This window comes from Cupressus sempervirens, chromosome 1 (genome assembly GCF_028749045.1).
Source record: "Cupressus sempervirens isolate cs-2001-9-10 chromosome 1, ASM2874904v1, whole genome shotgun sequence".
Lineage (NCBI taxonomy): Eukaryota > Viridiplantae > Streptophyta > Pinopsida > Cupressales > Cupressaceae > Cupressus > Cupressus sempervirens.
Genome location: NC_143118.1, coordinates 510,274,640 through 510,287,121, shown reverse-complemented (window position 1 = coordinate 510,287,121; position 12,482 = coordinate 510,274,640). Strand labels below are relative to the sequence as shown.

Below are 12,482 nucleotides of genomic sequence, written 5' to 3'. Positions count from 1 at the left end.
ACTCTGATTTCTCACTTACCAGTTCAGCTATATCCTTGACAAATAGGCCTCCTTCAAATTGTTTGATCGAACCATAGATATAGAGGTAGAAAAGAATGCTAAGATTTAGGCAGGATGGCCATTCAAATGGAACAAGACACTTTTGCAAAAGCCCTAAAAATTAAAAAGTCAGTGAGCTTTGATCTTTGTTAGCTCATAAAGCATGCAGTATCAGTGTTATTAGTAAAGACAAAAGTTCACGACAGTGATTACAATATCCGACACATCATAGGTAATCTAAGGAACACTACACTGAACTGAAAGATTCTAGTGATTTAGACAATTAATGTTTTAACTATAGGTTGTGAAAGGCAATCACAATGCAGTTCAGCAACAATAAATGAATTCAGAAAAGTAAAACAGTGCTCTTCATCATGACACAATATAAAGCTTAAAAGTCATGTATTATCTAGAAAGTTCTTTAAAAACTGAGGACAATGCAAAAGTGAGTTATACAAGCAATGAAATGGACACATAAATCTGCAGAACCTGTGTAATGTAGATTCATGTGCATTCCATCAAACGAGACTAGGGTGAACCATTACAAGAACTGGAAGAGCCCTTATTCATCACCTGTCTTCCAGAAATTATTGTCGAATCTTGCAATTCTAGACAGTCCTCATACTTCAGACGTTACATTGTTAGAGTCCATTTTGGATAATTAATGGCAACAAAGTCAACGTCTGCAAAGTATGCTGACTAGACAGACATTTGGAGTGCCATGCTTAACCATGACAATCATACTATCCCTTAGATCATTTGTACTTATGAAGCAATAGACGCTGCAGCTAAAAGTTGGGATACTATCTACGCTTCTTCTCAAACTGTATCCCAGTGATCATTTACATTTGTCACTGATCTAAACTTCTTTAATAAGTTCACATATGGTTGTTGTATGTTGGATTTTCCAATCCATTATCTTATCTTTACAAATATTGCTGAAATCAGGATTCAACTTCTTGGGCTGTGTTATCCTGCATTTTGTGACCACAAAATGTAGGTAACAGTACAAAACTTTTCCAACTTAGTTTCGCATTTCTCTACGTTAGTTTGTTATTTAATTGGATAATGTTGATCAACCAGTCGACTCCAATTGATGTAAAGAATCCTTTTACTAAAATTTTTCATCAAGTCTTTTTAGTTTTTCTGTTTGTTGAGCCTGTGTTTGATTTTTGAAGTCTTCAACATCCTTTTTCTCGTTTTCGAAAGTGTGTTAGCTTTTGGTCTTTTGATTTTGCTCAAATCATTGCTTTCAATTTTCCCTTCAATTTGGTCTATCGTAGGGCTTAATCGGAGTAGGCAATCAAAAGATATGATCATTTTAGAGCCCAAAAAGTGGACTCTCTAGGTGCAACTGCATGATTTAAAAAATCATGTTATATTTTAATGTTGACATTCACTTTTTGAAAAATATAAATCAAAATCACTTTATGTTATGTTTTTAAGTTACTTTATCATTTAAATGTATCACTTAATGTAACTATAGAACACTTCATGTTATATTTTTAAGTTGAGTTGTTTTAAAACTAGCAATCGCACCTTGGTGTGCAAATAGGTATGCCGAAGTTGAGTGGAACCTCTTAGTTATGGGATTTGTCGGTATTTTTTGTATATATTTATGCATTACATGAGGTAACCTTAAACATCACACAATAAGGACCATTGAGTTAGTCATTAGTGTGTGATGTTTAAACCACACATTACATGAGGTCGTTTGAGATACAATTTAGAAGATGATTTTGTTTGTGCAACGAAGATCTCAATAGATAAGTGATATGATAAGGTAAACACATTAATAATAGCTTTAAAAATACATAACAAAAAAATTTTAAAATGTTTAAATTTGAAAGATAGATATTTTTTAAAAATACTGATAATCAAAATATGTATAATCTTCACTCATTAAATGTCATCTTTTTCTATTTGACTACTAAACCAAACATATCTTCACTAGGCTCTAAGGTTATAACTAATTATAATTTGTAGTTCTTTGTATGAGTCAATTTAAGTGGATTTACCATTTCAAAATATTCTAGGCATCAAAATCATATGGTGTCATGCAAATCCTCGAATTGGGAAGAAGTGTTCCCTTGAATGTTTGTTTTTGTAGAAATTGAAGGGTGAGCATGTAGAATTTCCTTAGATTCTTTATGATTTAGATTTAAAACACACAACATTTAAATGGTGAAATTTGAAGAATTTGTGTGGTTTGTGTGTAGAGATAGAATAATCATTCCTTAGGGATATTGTGAAAGGGAGACGACACTCTAAGAACATATTTAGTTATCATATACTTCATGAGGTCGAAGAAAATTGAAAGTATATATAGTCTTTTTATAACATAAATTAAAGTTTAAAAGAAGAATATTTTGAGGGCTTTATATAGCATTCTTCTTGTACATTGTCAAAAATATTAAAAGACTTACAAGAAAATAGATATTTGGAAGCTCTTTATTGAAATGCATAAAATAATAGGCTCATAAAAGTAATTGAAAATGTACAAAATTCCAATCAAAGGAGAACTTATTTATCCAATAGATTTATTCCAACCACTAACAATTTCTTACAAGAAAAGATAGAACATGTCTTTGGTATTCAATGCAGTGTTTTGTAAGATAACAATATTGTGTTGATGCTAGAGATGACATATTAGATATATATGCATAGCTAAAGGTTTTCAATATGTGATTATATTTTGTGATCATTGTGACAAGAGTTGGTTAAATGAAGAATGAACTTCGTGGTACAAAGTGTGCATCACCATTGAAAGTTGAGATTATTGACAGCCAAAGTGTATTGCTTATATTAGTGGTATATTTATCTTGAAGTCTCAATGCAAATAGATCAGATGGAATCTGTTATAAAAATATTGTAATATAAGTTTTTACTTCTGCCAAGTTTGTTATAAGAACAAAGTAATGTGAAAAAAGAGCATAACAATAAAAATAAAAATAAAAATACATCTCTTTTAAAATAGCCTTAAGCTTATATCCATACATGATCAGCAAGCAACAAGAAACACACACACACACACACACACACACACACACATAATAACCAACAAATAGAAACAAATGCTAAGCAAAATTGTATGCATGCCTAACTTCACATAAGTAAAGTAAAATAAATTAAAATTGGGAGCTCTGTATACCGCCAAACATATCAGAAAATGAAACGAGCCTAAAACCCATTGTGTAGATTATGCAACCTTAAGATAAAAGATATGGAGATTATGGAGGCCTAGCTTAAAGGCTTTTGAGTTTATTCAGCCCTAACCTAATACATGCTTTGAAGAATTATGTCAACCAGTCCAAGTGCCTTGCCTATGCTTCCATATTTTGGACATATCTATCAGAGTAGTTGCAAAAACTATATTTTTTAATATCTGATGACAATCACCCCTATTAAGCATTAAACATAACAAAATCCCTCTGTCTTGTTACCCATTGTTCGATTGGATATAGTTGTGGATACTAGAAAAGACTACATAGTGTGGCTTAAGAGGTGATGATATCGTTTTGTTGAAAGTTTCTAGAGCATTTTCAAAGATCCTATTTTGTTTATATCCTACAATAATGGAATTTCATGCTCAAGACCACATTTATTTTGTAGAACCTATCAAATGGTTCAGGTGCATTGTGTATTCTTCTACATCTTACATGTATATATCTACCAGGGCATTCACAGATGTAACATCTGCCATAATTCCTTCCCTGTATCCCGTGGTGGATGTCCAAAACTCCCAATAGACAACAAATTATAGAAAAATCAAACTTTGCTTGAGAGAGATCATATCTTTACATCGTATACTATATATATTTAGTATTGTGAATTAATAAGTATTTCTTAAAAGAAAGAAACAAAATGAAGAAAACCAATCCAAACCCGAGATCTCAATCTACTACAACCCTCCAGAATTTTTAAATAGGCATTGGTCATCTACACCTCTCTCTCATTCTCTCCTCCTCTCTCTCCATTTCTCATATCCTATATCTTTTATCTCTCTATTTCCTAACATATCTCTCTATCTCTTTTTGTTCATATCTTTCTATACCTATATATCCTTACTTCTTTATCTATCTCTGGACAACTCTCTATATTTACCTCTATCGATATCTCTTCTCGTCTTCCCCTCCTCCCGCTTTTCTTCTTTCTCAATATCCCCCCGTCTCTCCCTCCCTCCCCCCTCCACATCTCCATTAATCTATTGCTTATTCTCATGTTATTTCTCTATTAATATCTATCTCTTAGTCTCTTTCTCACCATATATAAATCTCTCTATCTTCCCCCCTCCCTCTCTTCACTATATTTTTATCCCCCTTATGTGTATCTCTCCCTTTATATGTCAATAAATTTTTATCTCTCTTCCTTTTTTTCTCAAGTTTTTTCATCTTTCACCTTTCCCTCTCTCTATCTCTCTCTCATTATTTCTTCGTCTTTATCTACATCGATCTCTCCATCTCTACCTCTCTAAATATCACTTTATATTTGTATCTTTCTACTCCCACGCCCTACCTTGATATATATTTATTTCTTCCATCACTATCTTCCACTTTGTATTATCGTTTTGTATTTCTCCCTCTCTTCTCCATATCTCTATAACATGAACCTAATTGTATTTGTGATTTTATATTTACCTTCAACATATTTTTGGCTCAATATTTACTTGGTGATCAAGTGTAGAGGGATCTTGAAATTATCTCAACTTTGTCGAGACCTTCAACAAATATGTTGTTGATTCCCAATCCCAATTGCCAAATTCAAATAATAGATAGAGACTAGACATGCCACCCTCAAATGTTCAGTAATAGATACACTAATTAAATTGAAATCCTCAATGATGCACCCAAAAGTATGAATGACAAAGAGGCTTATATTCATCAAGAAAATTAGTATCACACATCATGTTGAGATACATAAGACTCCCATTAACCTTTTTCTTGGATTTTAATTATTGCATTTCCTCTTCCTTTGCATGGACCATTGTCACTGGTGGTGGCATTAGTTTTGACTGCTTGCACAAGCCACATCTTGTTTTGTCAACTGTCACCTGGTTTGTTAACAACAACATTGTGTAGCCACCACAATAGAAGAAGAAATAACACAACATGAAAGACTAATGCATTCCCTCATAATGACTATGTAAAGTAATACACTCTATGGCAATTGCTACCACGTATGAATTCAGGTATATCTTCAACATTTCTATGCCCATTTGCATCGCTATTGCATTTGCACTGCACCCCTTGCCAGAAAGATTGAAGCTTTTCACATCTTCTCTCATCTTGTATAAATGCACCACCCGTGCAACGAGTAATAGCGTCAAGCTGAAAGTAGAAACTTTGGCTATCACAATATCAATCTCAACCAGTTTGACGTTGGTCTTGGCAAAGAGCTCTCCCAAAATTGGAGTTAAAAGTTGCGTTGATCTTCCTCCATAGGCCGATCTCCTATCTATTGCTCTTCTCACTTGATAGGCAAAAGATCACCACTAGGACTACCATTGAAGAAAGATGCAGGCACAAAAGACTCTGACAAAACCCCTGACATTTTCATCGCGCAAGATGATCTACCCTCCTCTCTACCTCGAATCATTATGTTGAATCGAGCTATATATCTCAGTACTGTTTGATTTATAGTTTACTCTAGGTGAGGGGTCGTGTTTAGATGTGGGGAAAAGAAGCAGAGCATGCGAAAATTCTCCCTGTAGCTGCACATTTCCAAAGGGCCGTCGCGAGAATGCCTTGGGCTTGAGCTATGACTCGAACCCCGGACCTGTAGGACGTTAGTTGTTCCAGCAGAAATGTCCATCAATTCACCATTTTTTTTGTGATCAAGTTGTGCAAAGCGGCGACCAATTGGTGTTGGGCTTCTATTGATCTGATTGGACTGTCTGTGTGCTTCCGTTCTTGCACCGGCGACGCTCCTGCTCATCGGCCGCCATTATTTTAAAACTCTATTTGTAGATTTGGAGCGGAGGAGAGGTGCTCACTATGGTGCCGACACCATGATCTGTGATTTCTTTGTTCCACCAAGTGAGTTCAGGGGATGGTAAAGTAGTGCAGCCGGAAATCTTTTCGACTGTCTTATCTGCCAATGTCAAAATTTGTCACTACGCAGAGTTTAAACTCCTTCCCGTTAATTGCATCGCTAACTGCTAACCGGTCAACTATTAATGATGAACTTTCCACTTTTGTGTGAGTTAGGTTTTGTGTGAAACAGGAAAAAACTCTTCTATGAAAATGAACGATGAGGATGCATTCGATGGTCGTCTATGCCTTTTACAAATTCCGAACCATTGATTTCTAAATTGGCTCGTTCAATTCATATAGGGAACAACTCCGGTGTAAAAATTTTACATAAGTGACTTTTTCAACTATATTGTTTGATTTAATTTTTGAGTAACTTTATGTTTTATTTAAAACATCTAAGTTAAATATTACTTCTTGAAATAATGTTTGCTCATAATATGTTAATTCTATTATGTAAATGTTACTTTTGACCCAATTAAGTGATATTCTTCAAAAATCAATTAAACGTATACTTAATTGATCACTTAAGTTGTGCAAAACATGTTTTTCAACCCATTTGCATGTAAATATGCAAATGCCTCTAGAGACCACGTTTTTTAACTAAAAAGGCATTTTTAAAACACTTCTACATGCAAATACATGTATTTTAAAATATTGAATGAACCTTCCAAAGTGACACTTGCATATTTGAGTGTTTTTAAAAAATGCAATTACCCTCCAAGAGTGTGTTTTGCACTATAAGGGTTATCATAGAAAGTTTCTTAAATATGCATTGCTCCTCCTAGAATGTGTTTTGCATCTTCAAGGTAAATGCATGTTTTTAAAATAGGCCAAAGCACTCCTAAAATGCATTTTGCATGTAGAGGATAAAAGCATGTTTTTAAAATATGCAAGTTCCCTTCTAGACTGTGTTTTGCATCTCTTTCATGCATTGGCAAAGATAGAACCCGTTTTTAAAGATTCAAGGGCAAAAAAACTTCAAGATTTCTTCCTCCAAGAACACATTTTCCATCAAAAATGCTTAGATATGTCCATATAATGGCTTCAAATCCATGAGATGGAGGTCGTTTTTGCATATTTATACATTCACATGCATTAGGCATTGAAGTCCATGCAAGAAACAATACAGATTTTAAGCTTTTGAAGCCACAATTCGAAGAAAAATGCCCAGATTGGAGCTTTTTTATCACTTTTTTCCTCCATTTCACGTCGTTTTGGCCTTGTAATCCTTGCGTTTGCTATTGAAGAACATGTTTTTGCCTTTAGATGTCAAAAATGCTTCATTTCATGCCCTCTATGAATCACATTTTTACAAAAACGCCCAGAATTTGAGAATTTTGAAGCACGTTTTTTTACCAAATATGGGTCGTTTTGGGGTTTGAATCCATATGTATGTCATCTGTGAACACGTTTTTGAATTCCCATAGCAAAAATGCCTCATTCTATAACATTCAAAGCTCACATTCTTTGCAAAAAATGTCCCGGCACTTGTTTTTTGCAAAAACATCTCATGTATTGGTGATCTTTGACCACATTTTCGGCATTCTCATGCCAAATCCGACCTTTGAATGCTCATTAATCATCCATTACTTGCAAGTGTTGAGAAAGTCAAATAGTTGTTTGTAAATCCAGATTTGAGGGAGAATTGGTCTTCAAGTCTATAAATCTTGCTATTTTGGCTCTTTGATCTCCAAGTAAAAGGTCATTTTCAAACTTGCTTATTAATTCATGTTTATCTTGATATTTTGTTGCATATTTTAGCTTGATGTTGCATACTTGTTCATAGATATGCCATGTAAAGTGCATTTTGTCTTTAAATATGATGAAAACTCTCATTTTCACACATTTGGATTTTCCCAAACTTTAAATTCGAAATTGCATATAAGAGAGCAACTTGTGAGGTACTACTAGTCTCCTTTGTTGCACGAGTAGTAAAACTCTCACAAAGAATGTACTGATGTAATATTCAATAATAATTGTGTTTCTGCCAAATATTCTAAATAAACTTAATAGCATGGTCACATAGCTTTGTGTTCAAAATCAGGCAGAACATAAGTATCTTAATGATCAAAAGACTTCTATTGAAGTTCCTACTTCTTCAGTTGAGATCACACTTTCATCTTTTGTGGTTGATTCATTAATTACTTCAACTAATCCATTGTGATAGGTACCACATTGTCTTCCTAATTGGGATTCCTATTTTCCAAACATTGTTTTCATTGTTTGTGGAGTCTCACATTTCAGATTTGGAAAGCCAATTTGAGGATTTATCTCTCCTATTTGATCACAACCATGGCGCAGCTATCGTCACTTCATATTTCTGTGGAGCTTGTTCAAAACTATTCCATTTGTCACCAATTGGGACTAGGTATGTGCCTAATTGGCTTGTGGCATATTTATCAGTCAAGGACTTGGCAATACATAAGTGAATTTTAGAGACACCATCGTGCATTTGGATTCCTCTTCCTTCTAATTGCTATCCAAAATGGAAAACATTGGGGGATGTGTAGTTGGTTACTCTTCTTCCCAAGGGGAGAAATGTTATTTTTAGGCATTGGATTATGTTTTTTTTCAAGCACTCAACATATTTGTAGGATATTATACATTGAACGACGCTTATCTAGTCTCTTTCTTTCCTTCCTATGGGGGAATGGTTGATTGTAATTTCATGATGGATAAGTCCTTGGGGGTATCATTGAGTCCTCCATAAAACATCCTTTTTGTATCTTTTCACTCTTTTAGAGAAGACTTTTGTCCCATTGGGTTTTCACTTTTTTCATTGTAGATTGGTTATAAGCTACCATTTAACTAGTACTCTATCTACTATACCAATCAATTTGAATCAAATGCAATACCATAGTACCATGCAATGCAAAGGGAATGATTTCTTATATTGATTCCAAAATAGTCCATACAAAATTTGTTTGTAGATTACTTCCATTAGTTCTTATATACTATTCTTGTTGGTTAAGCAAACCAACAGACACAACTCTTCACTACAATTGACTACCCAACTCCCTTACCAACAACTTTGAACATTAAATATACTAATGATTTATTACTGACCTACATTATCCCCCACGCACCCCCAACCCCTCCCCTCCTCCCAATAAAAGAAATATAAGAAATATTCATCTCCCAAATGACAAAGACAGAATTGAGCTAACCACTTAACAAATTTTGCTAAGAGGAAGGTTGCAAGGATGTCTATGGAATGGTAGCTCATGGTGGTTATTGTATCAGAAGGCTAAATATTTCTTTTCAATTGAATGTTCCCAGCATTTAGTTTACGCAATTATATTCCTCTTCTTATGAAATGGTAGTAAAATTTTGTTGTCTATTTTGAACTTGAACTAAAGGAAAAACAAAATTGTGAACCATGATTTTGAATGATAATCTTTTCTGATGTTGATTAACAACAAGGTCATTTTGTGCTCTAGTATGGAATAAACACACTTGCATAATTGAAACTAGCAATGCTTATATATAAATGTAACTTTTGTTTGGCATAAAGCAAATTACACTGACAAGATGGGCATGAAAGCCTAGGTCACACAAATGGAAAAGATAAACTTCCAAATATTTACAGGTGAATGATGAGCTACTCGACAAGAATCTTATGAGAATTTGTTTAAGATGCTTATGGTCTTGAATAGATGTATGATGATCTTGCATAGTATATCATGTTTTTACCCTTTGACACACTGCTATACATGTATAATACACATGCGATGTTGACTTCACATACTACGTTGTCATGTACTGTTTTGGAGATGAAGTGTATATTCCATCACGAGATGATTATTTTAATGAAATGTTATTGTGATAAGATGGGCATGAAGACCGAGGTTACATAAATGGAAAAACATGGATCTATTAATTCTTTTCAGGTGATTTGTAAGTTTGCAAGGATGATCTACTTATTAATGAGTGTCATATGCCAGATGGTATGTATAAGTGACTTAAACTATGTGATCAAGTTATGATCTAGAACTTGCTAGTTGAAGGATTCCAATTTTGAATACTTATCTTACTTCTAGTTATTAAACCTTGAAAAATTCTCTTATATGAAGATACCAATGTGGGAATCGAACTAATGATATGGTGAGTGTCTACATGAGTATGATAGGAATATGAAATAGAATAGCCTACAACATGATCAAATCAAGTGATGCTGAGGTAACCACAAGTATGGTAAAGTGAACTCAGGTGAGAGTGTGTTTAATTTTATAATATCATTCTAGAAGTATCGAAGTAAAAATAGACCTTGAGTTTTGATAATGATTTTGATTTTGATCCAATTTTGAAAAGAAATGATATCATGATACTATATATGCATGTTGTATTTGGAATATTCTTTTAGCGTCTGAATTTGCAGAAATCAAGGACGATGAAACACAAAGGGGAATGGTACATTACATTCCAATTTTAAAAATACTCCTTTATAATGTTCGTTCCAATTCAATTTCATCGAGGACGATGAAACACAAAAGGAATGGTATGTTACATCCCAATTTTTTGACCTAATTTAAAATACAGTCGTTGTGGTTCACATGAAGTCAGTTGACAAATAAATTTGTTATAAACCTACAAAATGTTAAGATGGTTAGTCGTTATGATTATTTATCCCGAATTCATGAAATTGAATAGGTGGTTAGCCGTTACGAATATTATGATTAAATAAATTGCTATGGAAATATGATTTAACTGCGGAGAATTTCCTTGTAGGAAGCATGTCGAAGGGGTGGAAGCATTGTCATAAAAGAATTGGACACAAGAGCATCACCATCATTGGGCAAATGGGTATGAATCATGAATCACCATGGTTGAGGATTTAATGACTTAAACATCAAGATACAATCGATGAAAATGCACGAGCTACTAAATAAATAATTTAAAACATAAAATAATTTAATTGAATTATAAAACGTATCTCAAAGGATTTAAAATGATCTTTCACCATATTATTATAATATATATGTATGTGCGTATAGATATAAAAATGAAGTGGCGCCATTATATTACTTTCTTATAATAAAACGATATCATCTCACTAATATATTTACATGTACATATATAAATATAAATGAGAATAATATTTGAATTATAACCTTCCAACTCTTTTTCCATCTTTTATTCTTTTCCTTGTTCGTAACCGATTAAACACATGGCATTCTCATTTGGCAAATATTCTTTAAGTTATGGATGCCAAAGAGTCTTCTTTAAATCTTTTTATATCTTGAGTCAAGAGAAACAAAAAGATGCAAAAGCTTCCATTCTTGCATTCTTCCTTGCTTAATGTGACTTTCTTCATAATCAACACTCTGCTATAAGTCTATTGAATATCCACTAGAGCTTTCTTAATTTTTCATATCAATGTTGTTGTATTATAGTATGCCATATGTATCCTTCTTTGCTGAGAATTGATATATATACTGTGGTTACACTTGAAGGAAAACCAAAAGAAGTGCAGATACAAATTCTTTTAGCAAGATCCAAACACCCGACTTCTATCATACAAGCATCCGACTTCCAACTATTCCACAAAATCTCTATGTTACAATCTGATATAGCTCTTTTCAGCTTAGCGTTGTCAGTCTCTTTTCTGATTGAATACTATATACCTTCCTGGCTGAGAAACATGACTGAAAGTCACCTTGTGGGATTCGCCTGAGGACCGTTCAAGAAGAGAATTGAATCATTAGCGTTTGGCAGGGTTCCAAACCTTTCCAAAAATATATCAAGCTATGTGGTCCATCAATCTCAAGCAATTTATGAATTTATTTATCAGCTACTCTTGTAAACCGAACTTCTTAGCAGTAGGCAGTGGTAATATATCCATCATGTTTAAGAACCGTTAATTGACTCACTTAAAGAGTTGTTATCCATAGTAATAATGTATCCATGACACAGAGTCGTATTTCTTATGCCTTTGAAAATCAGAATCAAATGTAATTTTATTGCAAGAATTAAAGAACATGCTCTTCTAAATCACAATTTGTAATAAGTTGGAAGTACATAATCAATTATGTTTCATGCATAACTATATACTTCTTATCATTTCCTACTGGTTTCCGATTTCCATAACAACTAAACTGTAGTTATGATCATTGGATGGAACCTCTGGAGAAAGAGTTATTGAGATGCAATAAAATTATGATTTAAATATACAATTTGAAAATAAGAGTCAATGATATTTCTGCTAGTTTTGAAGAACATATTCTTTCAAGTCACAGTTTGTGATAAACTAGAAACATATAATATTCTTTTACCAATTAAGGATCAAGAGAAAGAGCGGGCTGCTCTGAGAATCAAACACCTAGGATTCACTCGGCTATATAGGCCAAGGAAAAGGGTGAAGAGGTGAGAGTAAAAGAATCTGCAATAACATAAAACAGAATTTGTTGTGAT

General features: G+C 33.5%; 1 protein-coding gene across 5 annotated transcripts in view; it reads right to left on the bottom strand.

Moving 5' to 3' along the window:
- The window catches only part of LOC149578475 (RNI-like superfamily protein), a 136,552-nt gene that overhangs the window by 54,142 nt on the left and 69,928 nt on the right, over positions 1 to 12,482 (bottom strand). The gene's annotated exons all lie outside the window — the stretch shown is intronic.